Source organism: Callorhinus ursinus, unplaced genomic scaffold, assembly GCF_003265705.2.
Source record: "Callorhinus ursinus isolate GAN/ISIS: 27379988/994484 unplaced genomic scaffold, GSC_fseal_2.0 scaffold2, whole genome shotgun sequence".
NCBI lineage: Eukaryota > Metazoa > Chordata > Mammalia > Carnivora > Otariidae > Callorhinus > Callorhinus ursinus.
The window spans coordinates 53099948-53112092 of NW_027397064.1; the positions used below are offsets into that span (position 1 = coordinate 53099948).

Genomic DNA, 12145 nt, shown 5'->3' on the forward strand with positions numbered 1-12145 from the left:
CTGAGGGGCTGGAGAGCTGAGATGAGTTAATGCTGCCGAAAGCACGAGGTAGATGAGGCTGGAGGAGGAAGCAGAGGTCAGATTGCTCCAAGACTTTGAAAGCTACGTTAAGAAGTTTGAGTATTTGTCTTAGGCAATGGGGAGCCAGTAGTTGAGTTTTAAATCAGGGAGACGCAGGACTTGTATTTTAGAAAAATCACACCACCTCTGTGGCTACAGCACAGAGGATAGATTAGCAGTAATAACTGAACATTTAAGCTGAAATGATGACTCTGGAGACAGACAGGGATTCAGTCCCAGTCTCCAGACTCCATAGCCCTCCTCCTCAGGTCTGCTCTATGCTGCCCCATGTCTGGGGTGGGGCATGATGTGGCAGGAGACTGCAATCTAGACTTAACTTCGAACTTCAGTCATGTCATCTTTGCAGATCTCTGCAGGGAAATTTTTTATTCCCCAAAACTCACCACCTCTCTGTAGCTGCCTGGGAGCTTTCTTCCCCCAAGCCATGTCCTCTAGTAGTTTCTGTTAATTCTTGAGCATGGAGCTTAGCTTCTCCTACCTTGCAAAGGCTTTCACGAACTCCCAGACTGGGTTGGGTGTCTCTGCAGCATTCTCCCTCGACTGTCCCAACCCTGACCACCCTCTAGCTCTCTTCAGTTCTGATGCATTATTTCTGAGTTTTGACTTACCTTTCTTGGGAAAGTACACAGTCTAAAGCTTCTTTAGTTGGCCTCCTTTGCGGGAAAATACCACCACCTTTGTTCTGTGATTGGCAGAGCAGAAATAATTTATAGAGGTCAATATTTGTATACTTTAGCATTATGATTGGGTTAGGACTGATTTGACAAAGTTTTGTGTTTTGCCTTGTTTCTTTCTTCCTTGCTTTTAGAGAGAGAATACTGAAGAACAGATATCTAAACATCGTTTTATGAAGGAATGCTTTCAATACCCTATTATTGACATCAGTAATAGCTGAACAAACTGAAAGGCTTCTATGCAGAAAAATCATTCGTTGCCAATTCCTTGTTACCAGGTCATCATGTTAGATTAGATGTCAAGGGGTCATGATTGATTCCTATCCCAAATTTTAATGCTAAGTTTGGTATGGATTACTGTTATTCTGCTCCTAGCTTTGGATCATGAAGTCAAATTCTGGGGGGAAAAAAAGAATCAACAAATTACACCATTTTAAAAAGTTGGTTAATTAGCCATATGTAAAGGTATAACGAAACATGAGGCAGTGAACACCCACTACCCAGTTTAAGAAAAGAACATGATTATTACTTGTGAATCCTTGTACAGATCTTCCCTAATCCTTTCCCCCTTTGCTTTCCCTGCAGAGGTAACCCTATCCTAATGTGACCTTAACATTCTATTGCCTTTCTGTATAGTTTCATTGCATATGTCTGAATCCATGCCAAATATATCATTATATCTTACATGTCTCTGAACTTTATATACATTATATTATACTGTATGTATTCTTCTGTGGCTTGCTTTTTCATTCAACATATGTTCCTGAGTCATGTGAGTTTGCAGTTCATTCATTTATTTGCACTGCTGCCAAGTATCCCACTGTATGAATAAGCCCTGCTTTATTTATCCACTATGGTGTTGATGGACATTTGGGTTCCATGTTTGGTTATTACATACATAGCTGCTAAGGACACTCTTTTACATGTCTCTAAGTGTACACATGCAAGAGTTTTTCTAGTGTCTATATGTTGGAGAATGACATGCTGGGTCATAGGCTATCAACGTGTTTGCCTTCATCAGGGAAGGAAAAATTCTTGTCCAGTCATTGGTCTTTTTTTTTCCTATGGGAAACAGCACATGTAGCAGGCACAATTAATATCTCAGGAATACTTCTGCTCATACAATTTAGTGATATTGGATATACCATATCTTTATGTCTGCAGACTCTTACCACATCTCTTCCTGATTAGTGATACAGCCATTTTACATTTTTCTCTGTGCTTATAGTCCATTCCAATAAAGCAGCCTGCTCCACTGATCTATAAAAAGAACAGTGTGGACTCCTGAGCAAAAATGCAGCAGTTACTTCTGTGGGATTGGTCATAAAAATTTCATGCTTTTATCCAGTAGTTAGAAGCAACGATGCCTGAAGACAATAAACTGTGGTAGGTTAAGCAATGACTATTTCCTGAAATCACTTTCTTCCCTCTGATAAAATAAAGCATGTACTTAGACCAACATTTTTTCTTGGTGTTTCACCTAAAATGCTTTCAATCTGTCACATACCTAATACTAGATTTCAAATGCAAATCTGAAGATGCATTATATATGATTTTTACATGGTCTCTTTGCATGGTATTGGAATTTAAAGTTATTTTATGTTTCCCTTCTCATGCTAAGGGAAAAAAACTGGTAAGGAATTAAGCAATGTAGATGGAGGTGAGTGAGAGAATTTTGCCTAAATGTAGGCATTTAGTAGATGTGTTCTATGAATGTGTGTGTATGTTATAGTGTGTGTGTGTATTGCTAGGAAAAGCAAAATTATTTATCTGCTTAGGCTTCTTCCCTTTTCAAGTATATTTTGCCTCAGGGCATTTTGTCAACTGTTTATGTTAATAATGAATGAGACTCCAGACTAAGTCACGATGCCAAGAGGCTAAAAGGCTCCAACCTTCTCCCCATGAAGCCTGATGTAAGATGGTGTAGATCATAAGATAAAGACAACCATTTCAGATAATATTTTTATTAATGGTTTAAAAGTTTTCCTCACTATAAAAAAAATGTCATGACAAAATGAAATTGCTTCGTTCTTGCACTAAAAGTAATTCTGGAATCATCCTAGAGGTAGAGGGTAACTTTTATAACTGTGTTGTCTTCCTGCAAAGGTTTGAGTCCTCTCCGCTTGGTCTGCTATGGATCCATAATTTTTATCAGTAATTATAATTGATTAGTTATTTATTACTGATAGAAAATAAGGAAATAATTTTTTAATCCAGGATTAATGGAGTATCTCCCAGAGTTCTCTCCACTGGAAAAGGTGCTTGCTTTTTGGTCCACTACACTCATTGACTTCCCTGAATAGTTTGAAGCTGGTTAATAAGAATGATAATTTGCAGAGTGGTAGCATGGGTAATCCCTTTCAAAGCATTTCCTATTTTTCTTACAGATTTTCTCAACCTAAGTCTATATAATGAACTTAAATCTGCCAAATATATATTTTCCTGAACGCTGGTATCTATCCTAAATTTCTCAATGGTTCAGTGGCTAATTCTGACAACTTGAATTCTCTTAACTGAACATGAAGAAGGACCCCAATTCACCAGACAATGTAGTGTCCTGGGATAGAACACCCAAAAATGGATTGGTCTTATTCTGGGGTTTTATACTATAGATGTGTCAACTTTCAGTTAATAGGAATACAAGAGATTTCTTTAATTTACAGATGAGGAAACAGACTCAGAGAGCTGAAGTGACTTGCCTAAGGCCACACAGCTTCCTTGAGATAGGACACAGAACCGACTGGACTTTCTGATTCCTAATTCAATTCTCTGACTGGTCTCCTATAGGGACCAGCTGCTAAGGGGCTGCCTGGGCAATGGAATCACCACTCCATCTTTCCTCTATCCACAAAGGCAAATGAATGTTGGCCAGTAGACCTACCTCTTTGTCCAGTCTGCTCCACTCACCTGCTGAGTCATCTTGGGCACACTACTTGCATATATATTGTAACATGTAAAATGCTATATAAATATTTTGTAAATGATGCAGTTCTATAGAAATGTCAGTGAAGATATTTATCTGATTAAGGATTAAGTTTCTTCTTTTGGGGTAGGAGCAAGTTGGCAGAAGCAGGTCCTTTTCTCTAAAGTGAGGGGCCTTTACACAGAGCTGCAGACCAGCAGACCTTGGTTATAGACAAGCCAACTTCAATTCTCTTCATCCCCAGACACAGTGGGGAAAGAAGAGGAAAGTCTCGAGCCAAAGAGGGGAGTTAAGGTTGATTGTTTGTTGACAGTAAAGAGGAGATGGTGACACTAATCTGATAACCTGTAGGTCTTCAAGTCAGCCAGGTCTTTCTTTGTCTTCTCAGAGGAGGAACAGTAACAGATGTTAGTTACAGAGGTGGTGAAGGCTGGATGCATGTCCTGTGGCCTTCGACTGCCATAGAGATGGTCACCATATCCTCTCCTCAAGGAGCCAGCAATATGCAGACTTGGCTTTTAACAAGAATAGTCAGACATCTAGGGGCCAGATTACCAATACACATTAAGGATGATCAAATTTCAGGAGCCAGCCACACTGTCCAGGCCCAAACAATCCACCAATCTTTAAAACATATAGCTGAAAAACCAATTACTCTGGTATATTTCAAACACAGCCCTGTTGCCTACATTCAAACCACAGTATCAGTTAAGGCAATAGATAAACTCCAAAATCTCCATGGCTTAACACAATAGGAGTTTAGTTTTTGCTCCTGTTGAGCTTAAGTGGATGCGCCTGATCATGGGCACTGCACAGAGAGATGTTCCCTCTTCCATGAATGAAATTGTCCAGCAGCCACCAATGAATGACTTGCCCAGTGAACCATCTTGTGGAGTCTTCAGATCGCTAACTGGGTGCCAACCCCAATACATCTTCTCATGTGCATTTGGTAGTTTCTTCTCCAGTTTAGACTAACACGGGAAGCTTGTCAATTTGGGGATTCATGATGCGAATGGCTACTTTCTGTTAACAAGAGAGAATTTACTCTGCCAAGCTTTGCCTTAACTGTACAGCTAAACTGGGAACTAGATTTCCAATTGCAGTGTCTTTTCTACCTAATAACTTCTGGGAAGTCCTCACAAACTCTGCCCAAAGATATGCAGCAAGAGAATGATCCTTATTTTGAAACCTCAGTTTTGAAACTGTTGGTCTTCCTTTTAATAGAAACTACAAAGGGTTGTGTTTCATGTGATATGAAGCCCATTCCAGGTGCTGCCAAGAGCTTGCTGTGAAGGCTATGGGGCAGATAATCATAGTTGTCTACCTGCTGTGTATTCTCTTTGTGATTGTATTAAATATTTAATGGAGGTCCCTCCTCGTGGGGAGCAGAGCAACTTAGAGGGCAGCCACTGTGATTACTTGCCTTCTGTCTGCCTGTTTGAGTTGACTCTGAGGAGCGGCACCTGCTGGGCTTGATCTCCTGCATGGTTTTAAGGCCAAAACTCCTTGGTTTATGGGTGGAAAATTATGACAGAATGGTTATATAAGATACTCACAGAGCCAGAACTAAATTTCTGAGCTTTAAATTCAGCAACCTTATGAAGATCGCTCTATGTTTATTCTGTTACAAGACTCTGTTACATCCTCCATGAAAAGGATGGAAGACAGAAAAGATATACCTGATTATATTTATTTATAGTGGCTCAAGAAACACTCATGTTCACAGGTTATCATATAGGTGGTAGGTTTTGTAGTTTTACCCACCATTTGCTCCTTGGGAAGAGGGTGCCCATCCTCAGCTCCTGAAGACACTGACAGAACACCATGTGTATTAATTTTCTATCGCTGCCTAACAAGACACCACAAATTCAGCAGCTTAAGACAAACACTCACTTCTTATCTCAAAGTTTCTGTAGGTCAGAAATCTGGGCATGGTATAGCTCCAGTGTCACACAGGCTAAAATCAAAGTGTTGGCCAGGTGGCATTCTCATGAGGATTTTGGCACTTTTCAAAGCTTATTCGGGTGATGGCAGAATTGAGTTCTTTGCAGTTGTAGACTGAGCTTTCCCTTTTCTTAATGGCTGCTGCTAAAAGGTCTCTCTTGGCTCTTAGAGATTGCCCTTAGGTACGAGCCATATGGTCCTCTCACAACATGGCAGCTCACTTGCTCAAAGCCAACAGGAGAATCTCACCCAGTTGGCTGTGACAGAGGCTTACATGATGTCGGGAGTGACTTACATAATCACAAGAGTGGCTATCCCATCACCTCTGCCACATAACATAACCTAATCAAGGAAGTGATGAACCTCTCATATTTACAAGTCCTGCCCACACTCAAGGGGAGAGGATTCTACCAGACTTGTACAAAGTAGAGGGTGGCAGGTGGGAATCTTAGAGGCCATCTTTAGAATTCTGCCTGCCACACTATAAAAATGACCACAAAAAATATCCCTTCCATATGTCCTGCTATGGAAAAATGTCACGAGAAAAAAACCCACAAAGAAGTATGTATAGAATAAAGTATAGAACTATGTATAGAATGATAAATGTACATATATACACATATTTTCTAATAGACCCCTCAAACCTAACATGTCCAAAACAGAGCTCACGATCTTTTTTCTCCCAAGCCTACTCCTCTCTCTATCTGTTTCCCTCTCTCTACTAAGGCAACTCAATCCTTCCTGATGCTTATGACAAAAATTTTATAGGCATCATTCTCTCATGTTGCACATCTAACTCATCAGGAAGTCTAGCTGGCTCTACCTGCAAAATTTACTCAGAACCTGACCACTTTTCACCACTCAACTGCTACTACCCAGGTCTAAGCCACCCTCATCTCTGGACTGTTTCATGGTCATAACCTCTTAATCTCTGCCCCTCTATGCTCTATAGCCAGATGCTTTTAAATTTTAATCATATCCTATCACAACTCTGCTCACAAACTCTTCAAAGTCTCCTTATGTCATCACTAGAATAAAAGCCAAACTCACAATTCTTTCAGAGGTTTCCAATATCCTACACAATCTGGCACCTCATCATCTGGCCCCAGCCCTGACTCCTACTTTTCCAGCCACGCTGGACTTTTTGTTATTCCTAGAATATACTGCTTACACACCTACCTCAGGGCCTTTCCACTGGCTATTCCCTCAGCCGAAATACTTTTCCCCCTATATCTGTGTGGTTCAAATCCTCACTTCTTTAAAGTCATCTTTCAAATGTTACCTGATAGTAACGCCTAACAACTTTGATATTAAATCCCCTTTATCCTGCTTTATTTTTTCTCTGTAATTCCTAAGACCTTCCAACATGTAATCTATTTCTGTATTTTTTAAAAATTTTTTGCCATCTGTCTTCTCTCACTAGAATGTAAGCTCAATGAAGGTGAGGATTTTGTCTGTTTTGCTCACTGATTCTCCCCAACAACTGGAACAATGTTTAGTACTTAATAGTCATTATTGTTCAACGTTGTTGGTTATTTTATCTATGTTATTTATGAACATATATATTGTTGAATATATCATAAATTGATGCATGAGCATATTATATATTTGTAAGAAAAGATAGAAAGAACTTACACTAAGCTGTTAATAGTTGCCATGTCTAGAGATGGAAAGATTAGAGATTTTGATTTTATTTTTACTTAAAAATTTCACAAGTATTTGTATTATTTTCGTAATCAGGCAAAATTACAAAGATATTTTAAAATTTTAGACCCTTTATATCTTATGTGAAATTATATTTTGCCAGGCTATGGTGAGCCCTCTAAAAGCTATAAATTATTACTCAGAACCAGAACTGAAATAATGCAAGATCTAAGTGCATTAACTTGCCTTGCCGTATCTTTGGGGAATTCAGATGATTATTTTCTATTGCCCTAGCCAGCGTAGAGTGCTGCATGGATTTTATCCTAAGATCTTTCTTTGCCTGAGACTGTCCCCACAGCATGTACATAAAGTGTCTTTGCAGATGAGCTGCTGCTGTATTAGGTGATTTCTTGGAGTGCATACTCTATTTACAAATACAGTCACTCTGTAAACAGTTATTCTGGTCTTGCTTTTAGCTGGAATTGTGCTTATGAATTCAACTGCCAATAATTAGTTACACTCTAATGCCTTATCTGTGAAGCTTTCTGCCCTTCTTTTCAGACTAGATTCAAAAGAATACCTTAAAACAAACATACTAATGCACAAGACATTATTTAGTCATTATAAGGTATAATATTCTGTTGCTTAATTTAGTATTTCCCCCCATTTGTATAGTTATGGAGAGAATTTTCAGAGCCATTATGTGCAGAGTTTGTCCTCTGTCTGCAGCAGGAATGAACAATTGGACCGAACATTTAAATAAGAAAGGTTCGGGAAGGTGGGGGGGGATGGCAGAAAATAACTAAAAAGTAGGGCAGGCCTTATGCACGGATGGTTTGGTGGTGTATGTATTTGTTACAAATTTAGGAGCAGTGGGAAACCCATCAGTACCCAGATCTCCTCTGCCATGGGTAGCTGATGCCCAGAGTTACACAGTTAAATATAAGGTGTCATGACCCTAAATCCATCACGCTTCAATCCTATGCAGTTTTTCCATCTGAAATTCTTTCTCTGATTTTTTTTTTTTATTACTAAAGCCTGTTGAAGACAACTCAATAGTTCTTGCCCTTGTCATGTAACACTTAAGGTTAATGGGGGCTCCTTTGACTTAAAGCATTAAAGCCCATTTCACCTGTCAGAGCCTCACAGCCAAGCACTCCCGTAGTCTGGGATGCTGAGTGCTAGCCCAGCAGGACAATTCATTATCTATTTCCTATAATGTCTTCTGGTCTATCAGCTATGCTGCCGTTACAAACGAAATGTGCAAAATTGAAACCATTAAGAGATAGAGCTCCGTGAATCTGCTGAAAAGCATTTGCTTACCAGTAATCTCTCAGTCGCTGATACTTAGTGTAAGCCAGTTTGAGATACCTTCCAGGGAGTAGGGTTTGAAGACTGGACAGTGGATATAACAATTCCAGATGACCAGGAAGATGAGGAAGGTTAGGAGGGTTAATAAGACTTGAATAAGGTGTAGAATGGGGTAGCTGTGGGGAGTGAAGACAGAAAGGGGTCCCATGGTTCTAATAGTGGAACAGACTTTGCTGCGTAGGTGGTAAAGAAAATACCTCAGTTGTAAGCCCAAAGGTCAGTTATTTTTCTAGGAATACTTTTGTCAGAAATTTAAGGAATCATTGATAGGTATGTTCCAGAAGCCATTAGGACTGATCCTAAGTGTAGGTGAGGTAGGCAAAAAGAAACTGCCTCTCTACTGTTTCAGAAAAATCAAGGGACTGATGTCAGAAGATCTCCACCCTCAGCTTGTCCTAGTACCAGAATTTCTCTCTGGTGGATTGACATTTGGGAGATAAAGTATTGCTTTAAATCATTGCTGGGGTGCCTGGGCGGCTCAGTCAGTTAAGCATCTGCCTTTGCCTCGAGTCATGACCCTGGGTCCTGGGATGGAGCCCCTCGTCAGGCTCCGCTCTCATCGGGGAGTCTGCTTCTCCCTTTACCTCTCTTCCTTTACCCCTACCCGTCCCCCTGCTCATGCACTCTCTCTCTTTCTCTCACTCACTCTCTCTCTCTAAAATAAATAAATAAAATCTTTTAAAAATAAATAAATATATGAATATATAAATAAATAATTGCTAAAATTGTACGTATCTTTGTAGGGAAAGGAAACACATTGAATATAAAGAATAGTGTTATAGTACCACCAATTCACTTAGCATTTCCACTGACCATCTTTGAGAGGCTGGAGAATATGACAAGTGTATTTTGATGGCTCCAAGTAGATCCATTTACCAGGAAGCCCCAGTGAAGACAGACACTAGACAAAATTTTTAGGTATACACATCTTTAATTAGGAAGAAGTAGGCACTTTCCGATAATATGTTTATTTTAATAAACTGTAGCCTTCTAGAAAGGCTGCTTGGTCTCACATGGTCTAACATTTGGGACTCTAACAATGTGAGTTTTAAACTGAGAATGATTGAGCGGGAACCCTGTGGAACAGTGGGGCAGATATTTGGGGGCAGGTATTCCTCTCAATATTAGTAATATTTACATTTGCAAAACACCTTACAAATTTTGAAACCCTTTCACAAATATTCTTACAAAACAACTTGGAAAATAAGAAAAAGCACAAAGGGAAAAAGATGAGACTTGACTATAATGCTAAAATCTGGAGACAGCCAGTGTTAACATTCTGGTGCACACGAGATAAATGTCAATAACAAAATTGAGACAGAGAGAGTTTTGGTGACTTGGTCGGGGTCAAAAGACCAAAGATATTTTTGAGCTCCGTTGACTGATACGATCTGAAGACCTGGGGTTATGTGATGAACAGAGATGATTCTTTCCTTCCTACTTTGTTATTCCTGTTCATCCCTGTTTGGGATTCATTCTTCAGGTGTCTTGTGCTTCCACTGATGGGCTTCATCTCTTCTCCTTCACCCCTGATATATGCTCCCAGCCCTTGATGTTTCATATGGTCATATTAACTAACCTGGATTTGTTTAACTTTCCAGAAACAACAGCATTGTCACAGATAGACAAGTCTTGTGGGGGGGGGGGGGGGGGAGTGTGGGAGGATTGCCTTAATGATCTTAAAATCAAAAAATTCACTCTCATCATACTCTGCTGTCCTTCTTACTCCCCATCTCCCATCGTGCTGGGCGCATCAAGCACGCTGATCACTACCACTCTCTCTTCCCTGTTCCCATCGCCAGTTGGTGCCAGTTTCACTTCCTTCCCTCATCTGCAGTGGGAATGATTTAAAGACATTCTCAGCATTCTCTTTTGCCCCTCCTCTCCTCTTGTGCTCAGCCCACGCAAGCCTCCAGCATTGGACCAGTGCATCTCCGCTCTCTCAGTATGGTCTTCCTCTCCTTCAGAACTAAACACTTGACTTCTGTTTCTCATCCCATCCCTTCTTGCCTTGCCTGTCTTTGTCTTCAGTTATCCTTCTGTGCTGCTAAATTTAATCACCCATTTTTGGTGCTTATCCTATTTCACTATTCTGCAAAATTTGACACTATTGTTCCACTTTAGTTCTATTTAGAAAATAACTTTCCTCCATGTCTACAAGTAATTCATTATCCAAAATTTAGAAAGCAGAAACAGTAATTTAAAAACTCCCATAGGCAGAATTTTTTCACAATGTATACATGTATTAAATCATCATGAATCACACATTAATCATGTTCTAATTTTGTCAGTTGTATCTCAGTCAAGCGGGGCCGGGGGGAAGAGGGAGAAAAGTGGTGGCCAGAGCTGAGCAGGGATGGAGGGATGAACAGGAGGAACAGAGAGGATTTGAGGGACAGTGAAACTATTCTGTATGATACCATAATGGTGGCTACAGGTCTTTATGCAGTTGTCAAAACCTGTGAAATGTACAGCATCAAGAGAGAACCCTAATGTAAACTGGGGACTTTGGATGATAATGGTGTATCAGTGTGGGTTCATCAGTTGTAACAAATGTACCACGCCAGTGAGTGATGTTGATAGTTGGGGAGGCTGAGGTGCATGTGTGGGGCAAGGGATGGGAACTCTCTGTACTTGCACTCATTTTGCTGTGAACTTGAAACTGTTCTAAAAGAGTAAAGTCTATTTAAAAAGTAAAGAAACAGAAACTCCCACAGGCAAAAAATTCAGAGGGGACTATTGTGGTTATATTTCCAGGATTTTCCAATGTATATGATAAGTGTTTGTATACCTACAGACACACACAGTTATCACTTAATATATTAAAATTTTCCACGTTTAACAAATATTCTTCTATAGCATGATTTAAATTAGATGGATAATATTCCATTATATAGATGTGCTAGGCTTTACTTAACCAACTCCCTCCAGTTGAGTATTCAGGTTATTTCTAAAATAGCATTATCATTAGGAATCCTACGGTTTACACCTTTCTATGTAAACTTTTGTGTAGAGCTATAATAACCACCATAGGATAAATTTCTAGACACAGGAGTTGATGGGTCAAAGGGTATTTATACTTTTTACACTCTGGATACACATCAATAAATCTGTTTCTGGAAAGGTTGTAGCAGTGTATTCACGCAATAGAAATGCTACAAAGCCTTGAGGTTACGAGCTTTGGAGTTCTTTTCCATCCTCGGCACTGACCCCACCTTCTTCATTCTGCCCAAAATACCCTGCCCCCTCAGGTTCAGTTTTCATCCTTTTCGTCTTTTCCTTGCACAAGTTCTTCCTTGACGATTTTACTCACTTAGTCCAAACCAGAGGCTGATGACTCCGAGGTGAGTGCCTCAGCCACTCCTTCTCTCCACCACCTTCCCAACTGGAACTTGAACTTGGAATCATTTCGCTCAGACTTCCTGTGTTCCCCACATCAGCGAACTCCAGCCACTCTTCCTCAACCCTGAAATTTCCATGTTATCCTCGGCAGGGATGAGAGAACCTC

General features: G+C 40.0%; 1 protein-coding gene across 1 annotated transcript in view; it reads left to right on the top strand.

Annotated features, from left to right (window-relative positions):
- PDE11A (phosphodiesterase 11A) overlaps positions 1 to 12145 on the top strand; it is a 382192-nt gene that overhangs the window by 192157 nt on the left and 177890 nt on the right. The window lies entirely within an intron of this gene.